Here is a 15705-nt window from a genome sequence, read left to right as displayed (position 1 = left end):
CCCCAGTAAAAGAGAGAGAATGTGTGTGTATACACGTAACACAGAGATTAGAAGAATGCCCACTGTTCATTTGTGCTTGTGGCCATGTGAATGAAGCAGGTCATTCATGTTGCCTACTTTAGCTATCATAAGAGTATTATCATAAGAGCCCTCCTGTGGCTCAGTGGGTCAATGCATCTGGCTGTTAACCAGGAGGTTGGTGGTTTGAGCCTACCCAGGGACAGCTATGAGCAGAATTCCTGCACTAAATGACCCTTGGGCAGTGTTCAAAACTCCCATGGTGCATTTCACGACAGGGAATTTCATTAGCAAGAGCAGTTTCTGAGCTCCGGGCACAGTACTTCACCTAATATTTCAGAATAAAACTGCAGAGTAGAAGGAAAGGAGGACCTTTTTCTGCCTCCCCACTTCCAGCTACTCTCTGAAGACTGGAGAAGAGACCCTCTTATGAATATTAGGGGGTGGACAGGAGAAGGACTAGACAGTGTGAAAAATGAACATAGTATTTTAGCTGCAGTTCATTCATTTTCATTTTTGTATTCTTGTTATAAAAAAAAGTACACCTAGACATTCCATTGTTGTGCCCATAAGCTACGTTTAAGGTGCCATTTAACTCCTAGCTTTCATATCTCGGTTTCTAACACTGCCCTCGCGGTCCCTTCCAACTGTAGAATTCTATGATTTGTTCCAAACCAGCCCAGCAAGGGGCGAGGTGAGTATATCCCAAGGAAAGGATTCCTCAACTGGCCCAAGAACAGCTGGTGATCCAGGAGCTTCATGCAGGTAGTCCATGGTGTGTCCATAAATACAAGTAAAAACCACACAGCATCTAGCACAGCAAAGTACCATTTCTACAATGGAAAAAAACACACCATTACGTTCTCTACCAGTACAATTTTCAAGTGGACTGGGAGAGCAGTTTGGGAACCTACAATTATGGAAGGGAAAAGACAAATAGGTAACAGGCTGAACTTTACTTCTGGCTTCCTGAAGATGCCAATATTTTCGCCATTCTGGTATGATGGAGTCCTCCATTCCTGTGTGACACTCTCCTCTCACTATGATGCAAATAGTTTTTGATAAGTTTTGTCAAGATTCAAAAATCTGCAAAACTGCTTTGACCAGAGCACAATGATGGCTCTCTCTCGTCTATCACCTTCACCCATTTGAAAAACCATTGTCAGACTCCATCCAAAATATTTCACACTGCTAAGTAAGTCCCAGGAGCAGTAGACAGCTCATTGGCCCTTGCTAAAGCTGACTTTGTGGCATGGAAGAATATTAGAAGTGTATATTTAGCTTTTATGGCCAGAATGTAAGGTAGTGGTGGATGAGAAGTGTCAGTCGCATGTAACACCTGAAGGCAGACCTATACAGGGAGATTTTAATTGTTTTTTTTGGGGGGGGGTTGTGTTTTAATATTTTGTTGGAAGCCACCCAGAATGGCTGGGGCAACCAGTCAGATGGGCGGCATATAAATAATAAAAGTATTACAGTCATACCTCGGGTTACGAACGCTGCGGGTTGCGCGTTTCCAGGTTGCGGACCGTGCCGAACCCAGAAGTACCGTAACGGGTTACTTCCAGGTTTCGGCACATGCGCAGAAGCACAAAATGATGTCACGTGCATGCGCTGAAGCACATCATGCGTGTGCGCAGATGCAGCGCTTCAGGCTGCGAACGCTGCGGGTTGCGAACCTGCTTACTGCGTGGATCACATTCGCAACCCAAAGTTATGACTGTATTACAGCATAGAGAGTTGTAGCTTACATTCTGAATTGGTTCTCGGTGTGGCTGGATGGCTGGCATCGTATCTAGGCCTAAAAAGAAAGCAAAGCAAGGAGTGGCTTGAATGGGGATGCCAACCAGGCACACATTCAGCCCCAGGAAGTATGTAGTCAGACAGAAAAGAGGATGAGCAATGTAACAGCTGGCAAAGCACTTCCTGAGGGCTGAGCTCATTTTTGTAATAGGAACACTTGTGGCCAAACAAGTGCTAATGGTTGGGATAAGTAGCAACCTTATTAACTATGGAAGCTTTTGGAACTGAATTAAAAACCTTGGCTTCTAGCCTTACCATCGCTTGGGCCTCTTAGGAGACATTAATATCCCTGCTCCACGGCATTCCTATTACCGCTTCATTAAGGATCAGATAATGATAAGTATGGATAGTTTATTCTGCGCAGAGGCTGATTAATGGCTAATATTTCACACGGTGCTTAATGGGACCTTCTTTTATGAAGTGAGCAGAAAAGGTTCTCCTATAATCTCTTCAGCAAACTGAGTAATTCTACCCATTTGCACCAACGTGACAGATTTAACACATACTTTTAAAAAAGCCCCAAATGCCCCTTGAGAAACTTGGGAGAAAGATTATATAATCCTGATGAGGAATCAAAGTCTGTGCACCTCTTCCCTAGTTCTGTAATGCTACCTAAACCTGCATGAAGTCCGAGGCTATCAGACTGCATCGCAGGCACAATAATTTGCCAGCAGCTTCTCTCTCTCTCTCTCTAACAGAATGGGCCCTGCAGTAAGACATGCTATATGAAGTTTTAGAAAGAAGAGTGGGCTCTATGACCTTAAAACTTCAACTAGAGAGCAACCTAACCTGCCATACAACAAAGGCATGTAGCAAAGACACCAGCGAGAATGTGAAAGTTTTAACCATTTCTCCTCAGCCTCACACATACCCCTAAATATGTTGCCTCTCATCCTTTCTTCATGTGTAATACCAGAGTGTGCTTGTCTTCCGGTGGTGATGGAGGAATACTTCAGAAAACTGCTTAGAAGCAGGGGCTTGAATATACTGCTCCAGGCACGCTTTCTGTAGTTAAAAAGCCAGGCTTCTTAAGGTGCACCTGTGCAGATGGCCAGGTATGAGAGAATCTGACTAGAGAAGGCTCTCTTCCGAAAAGCTAACAGACAAGGCAGAAGGTTTACTATTCCCACCAGCCCTGGACAATTATCTCGGGGTAAGACAGCCAGTTTCTTCTTGGCCCCAAATGACAGGCCAAGAAGAAAATTACCCGAGAGAGAGAAAAATAAGCATAAAAGGGATGTGACAATTCTTCCTTTGAGGGGCTGCTTCTCAATCAAACTGAACTGAGTTCTCACAATAATAATTTCAGATTTCCCCTTTTTATTTTAAGAATTGCTGCAGTAGAAGTTGCAGAACCCTAAAGCATCTTTATACATAGTATATCTTGTGACAAAATAGGTGCCCTCCAAAGTGGCTGGAGAGCACGTTGCTGCATATTAGGATTCCATTCACACACCCCACATCATGGTTCATTACATTTTTGCAGTGCCATTCAGTTTTGGAAGACAGCCCTTTATCAGAGTGTGGGCAGGTGAAAGTATTCTTCCCTCAGAGCCGGCCCATCCATGAGATGGGATGAAGTAGCTGCCTCAGGTGGTGGAAACACAAGAGGTGGTGCCCCTGCGAGTGCCCTGAAACGCCACTGCCAGAGAGGCAATCCAGGTAACAGAGGCTTCAATGGGGGCAGAGTAGCGCAGAACTCCACCACCCAGCTTTGCCGTTGGGTGGGAAGGGAGATTTGCCAAGGGCTTCTTCATACCCTTGCCAAATCTCTTCCCACCCCCAGAACCAGCTCTTGCAGATCCTCCCCCACCATTGCAAGGGCAGCAGCAGGGCGTTTCGCCTCAGGCACCAAAATATCTTAGGCCGCCCTGTCCTCCCTGCCTCCATTCCCTCCATAGTCTTTAGGGTTCTTACTAAAGGCAAATACTGCAGCCATTCTTATGCACTTAAATAGTGGAATGCTACATGTTTGCATGCATACATAATCCAACACACACACCCCACAGCGGAAAGCAGGTCATCACTGCATATAATCATGCCCATCACTTCTAAATTGTTATCTGAAGGAGTAGGAGAATAAGGCACTGCTTGTACTTGGGCCTAGCACCACTCTTGCCCGGGCAGCATGCAAAGGGAAGCAGCTACAGCAACATCGGAGGAGGAGGAGGAATGGTCACTAGTGAATGGCTGCGTATGAGAGCTCTCCTCTTTATGAATGACACTGAGCTGTTCCAGCAGGCTTTGACTTGAACAAGGTGAGCAGCCTCTGTTGCAAACCCCCAGCGTACTGCACGGCTTCAATCCCTATATGAAATTAGCAATATAATCACATAGGAATAAAAAGCCATAGAAGACAGTGGGGCAAATGATGCATCCGGTAAGAAGATGAGCCTCTGAGAAGAAATAACCATTGTCTGAACCCTTCCTTGATGCCCTTTTCTCTTCCCAACATGAAGGTTGTAGCTACACAGACTTCACCATGCATTTCTCAATGGAGCTGATCAAAAAGGCAGGTGTAGGCTGTATTGGAAGTTGTCAAGTCAGTCACCATGGAGAATCCCTGGGCCAAAAGTGCTGTGGGGTAAAGCAACCTCTTGAGTTGTGAAAGGAAAATTTGATGTAAGAAAGGATATTTGGCAAGATGGTAGAAATAAAGAGAAGACCCCTAAAAGGTAGCAAAAATTAAAAGAACAGCGGAACAGCTTTGCTGTCCTGTGACAACCCTTTCTGGATTCTATAGGAACCTTAAGGAAGGGCTTTCTCCAAAGAATCCAAGCAGACCTCTGCTTAATGTGCACCCTGGAATTGCATCATGGAGTCACATTTTGGAGTCTTGTTACCCGGCACTCCAGAAGCCTCAAGCGCAGACATTTTAACTTGATGCAGCCAAAATAATTTGGGGCTGTCTTGATGCACCATCCATTGGCATCTCTGAAAAGGAAACCAAAAGGTCATTATTTTGGTCTAGATAGTTTAAGTACTTCATATTAAAAATACCAAAAATATTTCAGATTAATAATTTCATATATAAAAAATCACTTTCCTAAGAGAGTGTTATAGCACAATCCTAACTGTGTCTATTCAAAAGTAAGTGCTATTGAATTCAGTGGGGCTTGCTCCCAGAGCAGACAGAATACTAGAATTGTAGGATTGGAAGGGATTCCCAGAGTCATCTACTCCAACCCCCTGCAATGCAGGAATCACAGCTAGAATTCCTGACAGACATCCAACCTCTGTTCAAAAACCTCAGATGAAGGAGAGTCCACCTTCTTAGGTAGCCCATTCCACTATAAAACAGTTATTACAGTGAGAAAGTTCTTCCCAATGCTTAGTCAGAATCCCTTTTATTGTAATTTTAATCCATTGGTTTAGGTCTGACCCCTTGGAGTGGCAGAAAACAAGCATGCTTCATCTTCTATGTGACAGCACTTCAGATATTTGAAAATAGCTATCATATCACCTCTCAGTTTTCTCTTCTCCAGGCTAAGCATACCTGACTCCCTCATAAGGCTTGGTTTCCAGACCCTGAGAGTCTGAGGACTGTAGCAGGGAGGGTAATAAGGTGAAGTCCTGTTGTGTGAACAGAAACCTGTTGCACCCCCAAACAGGTTCTCCCTCACCTTGTCTTTGGAAAGTTCACTGTGGCTGAATACAGTAGATAGTGTCTCTAAAACAAAGAAAGCGACTTTTAAGGTTCCTAGCATCTAATAGCTTGCTGCTACGGTGACATTAGCACAGATCTTGCATTGGTTTCTTGAGTATGTATTAATATACAGTGGTACCTCGGGTTACATACGCTTCAGGTTACATACGCTTCAGGTTACAGACTTCACTAACCCAGAAATAGTGCTTCAGGTTAAGAACTTTGCTTCAGGGTGAGAACAGAAATCGTGCTCCGGCGGCACGGCAGCAGGAGGAGGCCCCATTAGCTAAAGTGGTGCTTCAGGTTAAGAACAGACCTCCGGAACGAATTAAGTTCTTAACCTAAGGTACCACTGTAATGGTTTGTGTCCTTGTTGTTGCAGGATGTGGTATTTGCTGTATTTTCCTAGGTATAAACTGCAGCTGCTCTCCCTTGTCCAATAATTAAAAAAGAAAAGTGAAACTGATTAGACCTGAGGATTTGTTCTGTGAAATACATGCAAAAGGGGAGCAGGCTCAGGCCCCACCTCTTCATCTCATTCAGCAAGGGATTATATTAACTAAATTAGCAAAACATCTCCTTACATTACAACTGAATCTAGATATTAGTTGGCTTAAAAAGGTTTTTAAAAATTAAACACTTACCAGTATTCCCACAGCCAGCAAAGCTAGAGTTACTTGCAAAATCTCTATCCACTATTCTGCTCCCACATATATGTGCATTTCCCATAAGTATTGTTGTATATGGCTCCTGAGTGAATTTTACATGGTATTGAGCCATGAGAAACAATTCCCTGAAAATAAAAGAAGAAAAAACACACACACAAAAGACTGCGGTTCAGCTCCATTTTTACATGTTTTTATTTGAGCCCTCCTATCACTTGACTATACAAGTCTCATGCTGATTGTAGCCTAGAGTGGCAATTTTCTCAGCTTTATATAAAATGAGAGACAAAAACAACCAAGGAATGTCCTGTCTGCCCTTCAGAGATATTCCAGAAGGACATTAAAGCAAACAAATTTGTATTCATTCTTGCAAAACCTTACCATCTCAAAAATAATTGAATACCAGAAATGTGGGATTTGCCAGCCATCTTAGACACCCAAACCCAGACCAATATGACATTTTTTCTTTAGACCCGAAAAGGCAATACCAGTGCTATTTTTCTAGAAAAAGAGGTGCCAGAGCTCATCAAGAACACCTGAGAATGGCACTGGTACCCACCTGAGAGGTGCTGGAACTGAGTTCCAGCATGTTCTGCCGGGGGGGGGGGGAGAGCCCTGGGCCATACCCTTGTCAGCAGTCTTGCAAATTAAGCCCACAAACATTTTAAGACAATTTTTTACTAGCTTCATTGACCATCACTTAGCCCATGATCACCTTTAAAAAAGAAAGAACCTATGTGTTTTGGTTCCCTCCTTTTCACCTGGTAATGGTTCTTATTTGCTATAGACAAACACATAAGAAGCTCTTTACAAGGCTCCTCTTATCAGTAAGGTTTCTTTCGGTACATTTAAAAAATAAATTGGTGCATGTAAGGAGCTATTGGGGAGAGATTTTTTCCCCTGTTGCGCAAGCTGACAATACCTGGCAGCCATATTTAAATGTTATGGCCCATCCACTGCTGGCCTGAGACCTTTTCCCATGCGAAAATGTTGAAAACACAAACACAAAACCTCAAGACGGGACCTTTTCTCTTTCTTTTTAAAAATGGCATGCAGAGATAGAGGAGGGATGCAGGAAAATGACACCTGCCTCTGAATCTTGCTGCCCAAAGGGGGACTGCTTTGTGTGGCTTGATAAGGGTAACCTGAGAGCTGGCCCCTTATGACAAGAGCTGAGGTAGGGGAAGAAATGTGCTTGAGCAAATCACTGACAGGCAGAAGAAGCTTCCAATGCCCCACCTTGCACAGTAGTGGAAATCTACAGAAAGAGAGCATCCCTGCTCATCCCTCTGCTATCTACTCACTATGACAGGGTGAAAATGAGAGACCAATTTCCAATCACGCTAGCAGAGCGAGCTGCTCCAGCAAGCTGTCAGCACCTGGTACACACTCGTATCAGACTAAATCCCCTGGCAGCCCATTAGGAGCTGCTCTAGGCTGGCTGCAGGATATCTTGACAGGAAGCCAGACAACAGAGTGAACAAACACAGATATTCTGTTAAGAAGGTGTGTGTGGGAGGAATGAAATCTGGGATCTATTACTCTGTTAGAGTCCGTTTGATGTCTACTTATGGGGCTGCCTATTTTCAGGAGCAGAGCAGGGGGGAGACTCCCATGTGAGCGTACATGTTTGCACATGCACCCATATGCAAATGTACACACAGTCTTTAACAAAGATATATATACAAATATGCCTTCATTCTTCCCTTTTTTGAGCTTGGGCCTCCCATTAATAGCAGGGAGAGCGGGTCATTTTCTCTCCATTTACTCAGAGGGGCCTACAGGAAACACTTGCTGGCCTCATTAGAACAACAATGAGTTCTACAGCAGCCATTGTAGGATTCCACTTTGTTGAGTTAACAAAGATTGGTGACTTTGGGTGAATAACTCAGTTTGGTTGGTACAGGCTAGTTTTGTGCCATCTCCAACCCCGTTTCATTTTCCTGATAAAGAATGCAAACATTTACAGGCATTTCTTGCTCCTTGTACTGGTTTTTACTGCTGCTCCTCTTTCTCCACAGACAGTGCTACACATTGCCACAGCTGTGAGAAGAAATGCCATTGTTACACCAGTGTTTCCCTCAGGAAACATGTCAAGTGTGGAAGTAATGTCTGAATACATACATGTTAAAGGCACACATATACACACCCGGGTAAATTATCTGCAATACATCACAGCAGTTATGATGTGCACGGCTGTCCTATGATCTATACTTCCTCTGATGTTACTGGCATACGTAACAAGCTCAAAGCTTAGCACAAATGTATTTTAATACTGAGCCTAATAATGAGAGGCACTGTGGTTGCTAAGCTAACCTTGAAAAGTAGTGTGTGTGGAAAGACGGTGCTATCCTCACAACTTCCAGTCAGGTTGGTTAGGCTGAGAGACAGTGATTGGCCCAAGGTCACCCAGTGAGCTTCATGGCTGAGTGGGGTTTTGAACCCTGGTCTCCCAAGTCCTAGTCCAACACTCAAACCTATACATCAATAGTGGCTCTGTGTTTGATGTTAAACTAAAAGGTGTTTAATGTTAAACCAGAATCAAATACAGAGAATTCTGAAGTAGAGTAATGGGACTGCAGATAGGGATACCATTTTTGAATACTCACCTCTGTAAAAACACGCACATACACACAAGTCTCAGTAAGCTGAAAATCAGCAGAACAAGAAGAGAGCATCTGAATCTTGTTTCTTTACATGCAGGCATTAAAAAAGCATGAGGGAGCATTCAAAAATGGCACCCCCTTCCTGCAGCCCGAAGCAGTCTGATGTACCACCTCAGAACTCTAGATCGTCATTCTTCTGCCTGTGTAGACTGAGCCTTAGTCTCTTCTAAAGAGGGTCATTTTGATAGATACTGTCAAAACAAATTTGATAGATTTTGTGCTTCCAAAGGGAAGAAGCTGAAATAAACAGGCCCTTTTTTCAGCATGGTGGAGGACACACAACAATAGCACAATTTTAAGAACCTGCTGTTAAAAATCTTAAAAGAAGTAAGGTTGCAGCTGCAAATGCAAGGCGTAAGTGTTTTTTAATGACATCTGTTTTCTGTGATAAACAGCAACAAAATATGCTACCATTCCACTCTGTATACAAAGCATGTTTCAGGCAGTTTTCGTATTCATTTCCCAGTGATGTGTGACCTCCACAAGAATACATATACTGAATGAAACATCCTCAGGCAAAAAAATAAAGTAAAAGGCAGCCTCCTCCCTCAGTAGGATATATAAAAAATATGGCCCTTGAACCCTGGGGCAGGGGCATCTCTTGAGAGTTCCCAGTGGTGCTGTGTCCAGCCTCTCTGAAAAGCTTCTCTTCTGTTCTCAGCAAAATGTTTTGTCTTGAAGCATCTGGGTCTTAAGAGAACTCCCCCCTCCTCAGATTCCACCCAAGCCAATCGCCAGCACATTTGGACTACACAACAACCATTACACACCTTAGCTAGAATTATTCTCTCCACAATATGAAAGAGATAGTCACCTTAAATGGGGTAAACAACAGCAATAGCAGCAATAAACATTTGTGTAGCATTTTCAAGTGTTCAGACCACTTCACATGCATTATATAGCCATAGTCCTTACAACAATCTTGTAAGGCAAGTCAAATATTATCCTCCATATTGCAGATTTTCCTGTGTGCGTGCACATGCACACGTGTATGTGTGTTAAGGACTGAATCCGCGGGAGAGGCTTGCCTAATGGACTACTTAATGAGCTCATGGCAGAAGTGAGAGTCGACTTGGGGACTCTCTTAGAGCCGCTACACTGCACAATCTTCCAGTTCCTTCCAAGCATCTGGCAGGGCAGGAGGGAAGGTACAGAACCGTCAGGTATTTGTTGATGCTTCATAAACCGCAAAACAATTTGCTACACTGCCCCTGCATGGACGACAGAGAGGTTACAAAGCTGGCTGCTGGCAGATGGCTGTTATGACCCCGATGCACACAAGGAACAGAGCTTGCAAGGAGAAAAGTGTCATATTGGCGCAGTGGCGCATAACTGCATTCAAGAGTTTGTTTAGATGTGATAGGTCTCTAACACGCTGGCTTGCCACCCAGGGAATCGGAAGACAGTGAAATTCAGTGGATTTGCTGCTGTCCAGGCAACCTGTTGCTCTGATGCCTCTGGACGTGTTTGCCTTGGCCCGGATTCAATCCACTCTTGAATGGGGAGGGGGGTACTTTGAGAAGTGTGTATCGGGGGGGGGGCAGTTCTCTGGAACCCTGCTTCTCTCTGCAGAGCAATGAGGCAGAGAAAAATAACTGTTTCAAAAGGGAGGAGGAGGGAGGAGAACCTTGCCAAACCTCTCTTTGAAGAGAAGCTTTCAGACCAAGCAGCACCCATTTCAAAGATACTTCAAAGGCACAGGAATTCAGGCAAAGGCAGAAGTCATATGTAGATCATCGGTCTAAGATGCGAGATCTACAGGAGCCTTAGGGTGGAATAAGACATCGCCAAAAAACATAGGGGTGGTGCGAAAAACATTAACCACACAGTCTGGTTTCTTCTTTTCCCTCTGTAATATATAGTAATGTGACTTGATGCTGTCATCTTGTGCCTTCTCATCCCATGGTTGCCAGTGATTTAGTGTGGGACAAAAGATTTATCATGCCTTTCATTATTACACATTGTAGGGAAGAGAAGGGAGGATTCCAGGCAACTGTGGTGCTGCCTAATGTTTTGTTTTGGAGAATATCTATAATTGTTTCACTGGTGAATTCTGGCTTTCAATAAAGAATTCAGCCTCTGAGGAGAACAGCAGCAGCAGCAGCAGCAGCAGCTATGAACTGCCTCACAGGAGGCAACCTGTGGCCTTTGGTCTAATTTCAAAAGGAAGTGATCAGTTCATACCTCTGACAAGGGCAATCTGGCTCTCTCCTGCAGCCTGCTAAGTGGGGAATGACAGTAAGAGCTGGAGATAGAGAAAAAAAGGGGCTGTCCTGCCCAAATGTTGGCCCTGACCCCACCTACTGCTGACTTTGGCTGGCCCACCACTCATATAGGGCCATACACACACAGATTACCCCAAAGGGAATGTCAGAAAACAGTTGCCCACCTCTGGATTATCTAAGGCAGGTATTTGCTGACATGAATTAATGGGTCAAGAGACCCATATACAGCCCCTCTCCCCAAGGTTATTGCTTCTCAAAAGAGGATCATTCCTTGACTCTACACACTCCTGTTACCCACCAGCTGTTCAATTTCTATCCATGCCTCAAATTGCTTTTAAAAATAAATGAACTGTTTAGGCTTGCTAACAGAGAAAATGAGCTGAGCTTGGTCCCTGCTCCTGCCAACCTAGCAGTTCGAAAGCACGTCAAAGTGCAAGTAGATAAACGGCGTTTCCATGCACTGCTCTGATTCACCAGAAGCGGCTTAGTCATGCTGGCCACATGACCCGGAAGCTGTCTGCGGACAAACGCTGGCTCCCTCGGCCTATAGAGCGAGATGAGACCCACAACCCCAGAGTCGTCCGTGACTTCGCCTAACCGTCAGGGGTCCCTTTACCTTTATTCATTCCAAACCTTGGAGTTTGTAAAGTGTGGTTCCAGAAGTTTAGGGTCCTCCCTCCCTTATTTAAAGAATATAAAACTTCCTGAATAGAAGCGGCTGCCAGCAAAACGCTGCCCTCATACACAGAGTCAGAAGAAAGAGAGTGAACTCTGTCACTGTTGCCTGCTCAGCATTCAGCTTTCGTCTGCGTTTGACTTTAGTTCCATGTGTGTTGTGATGCACCAAGAAACAGCACGGGCAGCTCTACATAATAATGCACCTGCCGATTAAGTGTGCTGCATATCAATAAGCACAGATGTGGCCTTGTGACACTGAACACTCATTTGTGACAGAGTGCTGCCGCATCAACAATTAGGTCAAGCTAAAACACGGTCACACAAGTTTGTAGTAGTTTGTATGAACAGGGTTTCACCTCAGAAAAAGCAAAACCAAAACTGGCCATCAAATGATATAAAAGCAACAGATCTTCCCAGGTGTAGGTTGTGGGTCAGGCCATCAATATTGCACCGCAGGCATAAAATAAAAACTTTAAAATGCAAAACGTTCAAGCAGGTCCACTGAGACTAGCCTCGTTGAGAAACAGTGGAAGCTATACAAACAGGAGTTTAGTAGAGAAGGCTTTTGTGCATTGTTCACATGTCAAGCAGGCAAACAGCTTAAACAAACATTGGAATAATATTGAAGCTATCATGCTTGAATGTACCAAATAACAAATACCAGCTAGCCAATATTATATTGCAACACTGTTAATTTGCGAGATGTTTGGATAAGGGAAGAAATATGCAGTCCAAACCTATACGTTTTTACATAGAAGTCAGTCCTACTAAATTCAACATAATTGACTCCCAGAGAAATATGCAGCCAAAGTTCTCTTATGTAGTGCCTTTTGAACAATAAAGAATATGCAGCTGTGACAGTCAGCCCTGGCCAGCATGTGCCATGCTCTTTTCCAAAACATCTGAAGGGCACCAGCTTGACAAAGGATGGCACAGAAAGTACAGTAAATTCACAGGTAAAAGATTCGGCAGCGGATCTGGAACCCCTGGGAGGGGCAGTGAACCTACCCAATGCTTCTTTTACCATTGCTTCTTCCTCCTCTGTCCATCAGGCCTCTCTCATTGCTCAAGGAAGAGAAGCGGCCGATAGAAAGACACTCAAACCTGTCGGCTGCTGCTGCTTCTTCCTCTTCCTCCTCTGCATGCATGGCCTGCCCGCATTGTTTTGCCTTTTATTACAGCAGCCCAGCAAGCTGCAGTGTCTAGTTCACATCATATAAACACTTGTTTGGGATTCTAAATGAACAAGACCTCTCCCTTCCACGCACTGGAGTCCGTAGGTATAGGAGGGGGAAATCCATTATCTCCCCCCCCCCCTTTCAAAGAACAACATGGTGGAGAGATCCGTACCCCTCCTGCACTTTTTGGAAACAGGAACCTTTGTCACAAAGGAACAATTTAAATGGCAAGTTCAAAAATTAAGCACTTTGGAGTATTGCTTGCTTATAATATGTGCATTCTATGTGTGTGTTTAATTGTTTCTCCTTGTGCCCTGGTTCTGATGGAAACGCTTCCTGTCTCACATGTTGCTATTAGCTCTGGAGGAAAGATCTTACTGGTGAAAACAGAAGCTTCCTTTCAATCTTTCAAATGAACACTTTTACAAAAAAAAAATCACACATATACATCACATTTAACAACACGTGTGATTTGGCTCAGAGTCCTCATTTATTCACATCAGGATGTTGCTAATGGACTGGACATTCATGTAATGGATGTGATTCCGCCATTATTCTTAAGGTCTTGTCTGAATGGGAAGAGCACACGAATCTTACATTCCTTTGTTGCTCGATTTTCAACAGATCCACGTTTTTAGCATTGCGCTCTCCAGTTTTGTTTGGAGCATCAATTGTGCCATATTTTTCGAATAGCCAGGCTTGATAATCTTGTGAACCATTAGAACTAATTGTCGCATTAATTACTTTCAGTCTGAGGTGTTACTGGGGGGTGGGGCGGGGCGGGAGAACAAGTCAGGCTGCTGTAATAAGGGAGCAGGGGGTTGATTAAAAGAAAAAAATAGGTTCGAACAGGGAAGAGAGATTAGCTCTTTAAAAAGCAAAACATTATTAGTGTGTGATGCTGTTGCATTAATCCCCAAGAGGTGGATGCCTTTGAGTGGTATAGGCAGCAGTTTGAACAAGGAGTCAGTGAACCTTTTGAAAATGCATGTTATGATTTTGCTGGGTGAAAAGTATTATATAAATGTATGATTAGTGTTATTAACCACAGTTAGGTACAAGAGTAGGTATTAGCAATAATTGCACCTCTGCAGGTTTAAGAGACCTATGTGACATTTGCTCCACACTTTCAAGCTGTTTCCTGGTGCTGTTCAGTTTCTGAGAGCAAAATTATAGGAAACATATCAGAAGGCATGTGAGAGAGAAGTGATGTTTTCTGTGCCAGGTGCCGGAACACCAGAAAGCAAGGAGTGAAATCTTTCATTGAGCAAATCTTGCAAAATGGTTCCCCTATAAGGAAAAGTACTTCCTACAGCTGAGGAGAGGTCAAGGAACAATATTTGTGTGGTGGCAGCATGGGGACAATACAGGACAAAAATACCTCATGACTTTCTCTATACCAGAGATTTTCAACCTTTTTGAGTCCACTCCCTTGACCAACTACATTCTTTCCTGTGGGCCTCAGGAGCCCAGTTATACCACCCCTTGTCTGCAGAACTGGCAGCATCTCACCCCTCCCCCCCCTTTTTAACACCTTCCCTTGTCAAGTGTTCCCTCAGCCTCCCCTCCTCTCTCCTGCTGCTGCTGTCCCTGGTCTTTTCTTTAAAAAAAAATTATTATTATTTTTAAAAACCCTGTAAGTTTTATAGACGGTCCTTCAGCAAACCTTGAAGGGTGGTTACAAATACAAGTTAAATAATACAATACAATACAATACAATACAATACAATACAATACAATACAATACAATACAATACAATACAATACAATACAATACAATACAATACAATACAATACAATACAATATAATAATATAATAATAATCCCATTCAAGTCAATGAGGCTTCTTTAATAAAAATAGTAAATATCTCTTTCTGAATTCCTCCGAAGGTTCTGCCTCATCTTGAATGCAGGAGGGAAAAGAGATTGGATCCTTACATTTCTACCTGCAGAGCTCTGAAATAATGTTACTGAGAGTGGCAGTCAGGGTGGAGGTGAACCATGAAGTTCTGAAGAGTCTGATGGAAGAAGCCCTGAGAAGGGGAGTCTTGGGTGAAAAAGGAAATGAAGAGTGAGATGAATCTCCATTTTTTTCCCACACTGTGAAAAGTCAGCCCACCAAGCCTGCAAAGCATAAGGAGGATACAGTATTTGTACCACTACAGCTGGAAGAGATAAGCATGGAGGAATAATACATGGGTGAGCCAGGATCACTAACCCCATGTTAAAACATCAGGCACCTCAGCTGAGACCAGAGTTACAGCACAGTGTATATATTTCTTAGTACATCACATTAAAGCACCTAGGAAGATAGTGAAAACATCTTAGCAATGCAGCTGCAAAGACTGAACAACCAGTTACAGGACTGATTTGAGGAAAAATTGCCTGCAGCAATAGTTGTCTCTTACTGAAACAGCCAGAGAAAAAATATGAGGACACTAATTTGGAGCCAGTGCTGTGAAAGCACACCACGAAAAATGTGTAAAAATGGCTTGAAATTTCATGGAGTTTAGTTTCTAATGGATTTGAATGTAACTGCAAAAATAAATAAATCAGCTTTGGATTTTGGGAAGGGAAAACTGCTATAGGTTATGGGTGCTGCACAGAATGACCATTCATGCAGATGGGAGAAGAAAGCAGGGGTTGGTGTGATTGCAGGGGACAAGGAATTTTTGTGGCCACCATCTCCCATCATATCTGAAAATGCCTTATATCCAAAGGTTTGCTCAATCTGAAACCATTCCTAGGAAGAGGCGTGTATATTCTATTTTACAATCTTAGGTTTTGTGTTTCCATGAAGCAAGGGGCCATCAAAGAATACAGGTT

The 15705-nt window shown here is 43.5% G+C and overlaps 1 long non-coding RNA gene across 2 annotated transcripts in view; it reads right to left on the bottom strand.

Moving 5' to 3' along the window:
• Positions 1-2523: 2523 nt before the first annotated feature.
• The window catches only part of LOC309333767, a 30274-nt gene continuing 17092 nt past the window's right edge, over positions 2524-15705 (bottom strand). Inside the window, exons 1-3 of one of the 2 annotated variants that reach the window (XR_014152684.1) lie at positions 8742-11311; positions 6112-6260; positions 2524-4755 (exon numbers count right to left, since the gene is read on the bottom strand). This is a non-coding gene — a long non-coding RNA (uncharacterized lncRNA). Of the gene's footprint in view, positions 4756-6111; positions 6261-8741; positions 11312-15705 lie in introns of those variants that run through there. The other variant, XR_014152683.1, reaches the window with a different exon arrangement.

This window comes from Podarcis erhardii, assembly GCF_964252035.2.
Source record: "Podarcis erhardii genome assembly, chromosome: 2".
NCBI classification, from domain to species: Eukaryota; Metazoa; Chordata; class Lepidosauria; order Squamata; family Lacertidae; genus Podarcis; species Podarcis erhardii.
Note: the sequence above shows the minus strand (reverse complement) of the source record. Positions and strands in the feature narration are given on the sequence as shown.